The sequence below is a fragment of the Lepidochelys olivacea genome, assembly GCF_965140295.1.
Source record: "Lepidochelys olivacea isolate rLepOli2 genome assembly, chromosome: 11".
Classification (NCBI taxonomy): Eukaryota; Metazoa; Chordata; order Testudines; family Cheloniidae; genus Lepidochelys; species Lepidochelys olivacea.
Window position 1 is genome coordinate 15284801 of NC_140421.1, and position 5761 is coordinate 15290561.

Consider the following 5761-nt stretch of genomic DNA (forward strand, 5'->3'; position numbering starts at 1 on the left):
TCTGAGTAGTATGGACACTTAACTTCTTCCATCCTAAGGAGTGGGGGGGGGGGGGGAGGGAAGGTACTGAATTTACAGTAAAACTAAATATTTTCAGTTTTTAACATTAGACTTTTTTAAGAAGTCCATATTAACTTAAAGCGTACAATGTGTTTAAGCAACATTATTCTAAGACACTGAGGTTAAATATGTTAGGCCAGACCTTCTGCTCTTAGCTACCAGCTTAGCTGTACTGAAGTCCATTTACGCTGGCTGAAGATCTGGCTATTGGCTTTTGTTCTGTAGCAGAAATCCTACATTGAAAACTAGTATCTGATCCTGACATTCCCCATTTGAGTAATTGCCTATTGGAGTCCAGCTGCTGAAATCTTTAGAGTCAAAGGAGTGTTGCCATAGTGAGGAAATCAGGATGATATCCCCTGATGCAGCAAAACAGATAAGCACATGCTTATCTCAATTAGTATTCAAAGTACTTAAGCATATGCCTTAAGTACCCACTTAAGTGCTTTGCTGAACAGGGATGATTTGCAAATCAGGTTTGAGGTGCTTGAGTTTTAACTGAATGTAGTAAATGAAACTTCTTCTTCTATTACAAGTCTCTATTGACCAATTTTATTTATTGATTAAAAAAATAAAATGAATCAATGATTGAACTTTTTAACTCTAACGCAGATTAAATAAGTGGCACCACAAATATATATATATATATATATATATATATATATATTACACTCTGCATTGCAGTCATAATGAGAACATTAATTGGATTTGGTCTGGGGCTGGGTGGGGGAAATGCCACTGCTGTGCTCCCAAAATTGCATGCAGCATTGAAACACTGAATAACCTGAAATAAGGTAATTCAAAGAATGAGAGCGGATGTATTCCAGTTATGGTAACATGGAGGAATCACTTTTTTAAACTCAATATCTAATGGACATAACGACTGAATTGTGTGAGGAGTTTCAAGCTACAAACCATGCTTAATGGAAATAATGGCATAGACAAGTGCATCTTTAAGAGGTGGAACATGAAGTAGTTTGTAAATACAGAATTTGTGATGGCCTTAGCTGGATGTATAGCACTAAATTCTTGGTCACATCAGGGCAGACTTCTTTCTCTCCATTTCCCCCCCCCCGCATATTACTTTATTTTGTTCAAAAACATTCAAGTTGCCACAGCAGTTGCCTGGGCTCTCTGCACTGAGACTCTGGTGTGGGTCTTAGCCAGATAACCAGTGAATTCCTGATAAGGAGACTTGGTGAATACAGTCTCCTTCCAGAGGTCAGGGGTCGGATAACCATAGGTCTTGGAGATCACATCAAAGGTGGCTTTAGCAAAGTTGCCCAGTGTAGCAGTACAATCCCTAGCTGAAGTCGTCCATTCCAGCCATCATCAGCAGTTTCTTTAGAACAGGGGCAGATAAAATTCCTGTACCATGGGGTGCTGGGATCAGATGCACCAGAACAGACCGACCAACCAGTAACCTTGCAAGGTACAGTATGAGGCTTGCCAATCTTGTTACCCCAGTAGCCTCGTCGTACTGGTACAATGGATAGTTTAGCCAAGATTGCCCCACGAATAGCAGTGGTGACTTCCTTGGAGCATTTTACACCATGGCTGACATGACCATTGTAGTAGCCAATAGCTACAAAAGCCTTGAACCTGGTACGCTGACCAGCACGAGTCTGTTTCTGGACAGACATGATCTTCAGAACCTCATCCTTCAGGGAAGATACCAGAAAAGTCGATTTCTGATTCCTTGATGCAGGGCAGTTTTCCTTTCTGTTTGTTTCTGAATATCCTTCAAGGACAGTCAAGGTCTTCTGTGTAATATGTCATCACTTAGTCTCTGTCAGACCCCAAAGCAGTTTTAGACCTAATTTATGGGTACGATTTATACATCAGAACACCGGTCAAAACACAATACTTTAAAACATAAATTTTTAGAAGCCTAAAGAGGGACAAACATAGAACAATGCAATTTCAGGCTTGCTTGTTTATTTGCAGAGGCTTTTAAATATGGCCTTTGATTCTTGTTTTCCAATAGTCTACACTTTTGTTGGTCTATCATGCAGTACAATCTTTTTTCTAAAAGCCACACTTATTGAAATCTCCCAGTTATAGGAAAACAGCATATCTTTTAACATCTAGTAATTGTGCTGAAAATTCCCTTGACTAGTTAAAAACTGATTATCCTCCATGACACAATATTAGACTTTGAGGTCAGAAGACACCACAATCATTCAGTCTGACCTCCTGCACATTGCAGGCCACAACCTCAGCCACCCACTCCTGTAAGAAACACCTAACTCGGAGTTACTGAAGTCCTCAAATCATGATCTAAAAAACTTCAAGTTACAGGGAATCCATCATTTATGCTAGTTTAAACCAGCAAGTGACCTATGCTGCAGAGGAAGGTGGAAACCCACCCAGGTCTCTGCATTTTGGTTCAGCTAAACAAGCCAAGCTCTTTGTCTCCCTTCATAAGGAAAGCTTTCCATTCCTCTGCTCATCCTAGCAGTCCTTCTCTCTACCTGTTCCAGTTTGCATTAATCTTTCTTAAACCTAAACCAGAATTGCACACAATTCCAGATGAGGTCTCATCAGTGCCTCATATAATGGTGTAAACCCTTCCTTGTTGAATAGCTTGATCCAGCAAAGCACTTAAATATATGAATAGTCACATTGATTTATGTCAAAGTATGTTAGGCAAAGATTAACTTCCAGTTGAATGCAAATGCTTGTTTAACAGGCTTCTGTTTTCTATACGAAGTTTTGCAATAAAGAAAAGCTATTAAGAAGGGAATGATCATACATTCTGTTGGTCAAGAGATGTGAACATTTGAATGGGTGGTGAGTAAACATGACATTATGGTATTATAGCACTGTCATAGTTAAAGTTCTGTCAACACTTTCTTTCTGAACAGAGGCTAATTTCAACAGGAAGGTTGTGTATGTCACACTCAGCTAGTTCTTGTTCTCTTGGATCTCAAATATTGCCACATAATTTCAAACTAGTAAATAAAACTACGGGACAACAGCAAAAAAGTGTTATTTCCTACATGCACTTGTGCTGCACTCTAAACTATCAACTGGTAAGTTTATGTAATGACACTTTTCACATTAAGTTTTTAAAATATACTATTTTGCATTAAAGGGACCATGACATAGGTTTTTTCAGATTACTAAGGATACTTGAAGTGTAAACTACTTTTCATATGTATTTTACTAGGGTGCATTTCCCCCCTCCTTAAATGGCAGTAAAATAAACATCAACTTACTTTGTATTTTGAATCCATGGTACCCAGGCTCAGGAATTATTACAGTCTTGTGTACTATGAATAATGCATGCAGCCATTATATAGCTCATTGTGGAAGCAGAATGTACAGTTGTATTAAACATTCACACACACATCATGACCATTCTGAATGTTGAACTGCCAAGAAGTTGAGGGCCCAAGGACATGCAGAGACCTTGGTCCTATTACTGGATGCAATTATTTGAACTCATACATGTAGTAGTAGTCTCGTTTGTTGGTAGTGAGTGCTATAGTTAAGGCTTAGTTCCAGTTACCCTTCTTGAAACTTTCTCAAGCAAGTTCCTTTTAAATTTCCCACAGTAGGCTTCAAAATTGATTATTTTAATAAAGTAGGCTGTACTATTTTGACTTGCACAAGTGTGATTAAAAATGGCACTTTTTACATGTTCCAATTTGGAACTTTATATCTACAAAATTTAAAGGTAGGAATGTCAAGATCAGCTTGTTGTGGGATCACTGATTCTTAAAATCCAGGCTAAAATAATTTCAGCTCAAAAGTTTAAAACTTTAATATTTTCAGGATGTTTGTACCAGACAGCTCGAACACACACTTGAGGAGGCACCACAATGTAAGCTGAGTAATGGTTTTTCATGTCATGTAAACCCCAACTGAGCCCTATTTTGAGGGATTATGTGAATTTTAAATGATATATAGGCCTTCTACTAGTCTCCTGCAGAGAGGTGACTGTCACATTGAAGGAAATTCAGGTGAGTTACAAAGGGACTCTGAAAGCAGGTGGTAAAGCAAGGGCTTCTAGAACCAAGGTTAATTAGGAAAGGTTCTGTTTTCCCCTCTTATTACTCTGTACTCCCTGGAGTTACCAGAGATAGAAAAAAGTGCAGGCTGGATTAGTCCACACAGCATCTTGATGCGACAGACTACAGCACTATACATTTACCTCTTGACTGGCCATGCATAGTTCATAGTAGCAGGGTACATGTGGACCAACTGGTCTACAGTGCACTTTGACATACTGTTTGTATGTGGTAGCAAGGTCCACTCAGCAAGTTGGTACAAAGCAGGCTGGCGCACTGTAGATTTACCTGGCTTGTCTACAGAGTCAGCATGTGGCATGCCCTTACAGTAGAAAGGTGGGTTTTTTTTTTAATGTTGGGCTGGGAAAATAATTCATAATCACTTAGTCAACAACCATCCCCTCTTTCTGTTTGTCTGGAAGCATGACAGTCTCAGAGTTTGTCAATTATAATGCTGAATTTATTCAGCGATCAGGTCACGGAGTATCTCAGATTCAAAATCTGTGCTGATTGGCTATATAAATTCCATGGTATTGGGTTTATTCTGACCAGGGCCTGCTCTACAGGTTTTGCCACCCCAAGTAGTAGGGGGGAAAAACTGCTGCCCACCATGGCAAAGGGGCTGCTGCTGAATTGCCACAGTCACAGAAACACTGCCACCCCTTTCTAACTGCTGCCCTAAACACCTGCTTGAATGCTCGTGCCTGGAGCCAGCCTGATTCTGACTATTTTATGTAACTAACCCACAACAGCATAAATATCTGTGGAATTCAAGTTTTTTCTTGAGGAGATTCCTGTATAGAAGGGAAAATCAGCCTCTTTGAGGTGGGAGGGGAATTTTCAAAGTTCTGTAAAGTGGTGGTTAATGGCAGAGAGAACTACAGTGGGTTTGGGGGAAAAGGAGGTTTTGTTTTTTTTAAATTTCCATGATTCTTTCCAAGTCACTATTGTAAACATCCCAAAATGGTTATAGAAATGTTTAGCTTCAAGGTTTGAGTTCAATAACTTTTCAGCTTTTATTTAATTTTTTTTTTAAAAGCAGAACCCTTTTTAAAAACAAACCCATTGTTTCGATTAGGGTTGGGTTAAATTGATCCACTTTAGTGAAGGTTGTCTTTTGCTGTCATTCTCTGTAGGGGAGCAACCACATGTTTAAGGGGACTAGCTAGTTGTGTCAAAGGTAGGTAGAAAAATTCTCTTCAGCTTTTCAGGGACAAACAGTCTTGCCTTTCTCTGTGCAGAAGATTGTGTGGCTTGTGGTTTTTTGTTTTAAAGATGTTTATGGCAGCAAAAAGTTGCTGAAGTGGTTGCTGTTTTAGATATTTCATGACAGAGGGGACCATTAGATCACTTACTCTGACATTCTGTATAATGCTAGTCATAGAATTCTATATCTAGTTGCCACTGTTGAACCCAATAACTTGTTTGACTAACTTGTATCAGCCAGACAGAGGCTTCCAGTCTTGATTTGAAGCCACCAAGAGGTGGAGAATCTACCACTTTTGATAGTCTTTCATTGATTAAATTACCTTTTCCTATTACAATTCATGCCTTATCTCTCATTTGAATTTGCCTGGCTTCTGCTTCCTGCTACTGGCTCTTGTTTTGCCTCTCTCCTTTAGATTTAAGAGCCTTTAAGTACACAGTAACAATATACCAGAAGAATGCTTCTGGGAGAACTTTAG

At 39.2% G+C, this 5761-nt stretch overlaps 1 pseudogene across 1 annotated transcript; it reads right to left on the reverse strand.

The window, feature by feature from the left end:
- Positions 1-1164: 1164 nt before the first annotated feature.
- On the reverse strand, positions 1165-4395 carry LOC311528103 (small ribosomal subunit protein uS5 pseudogene; annotated as a pseudogene). Its single transcript has 2 exons — positions 4220-4395; positions 1165-1801 (listed from the first exon to the last, which is right to left on the reverse strand). The product of its transcript is annotated as a small ribosomal subunit protein uS5 pseudogene (transcript).
- Between the last annotated feature and the right edge of the window lie 1366 nt (positions 4396-5761).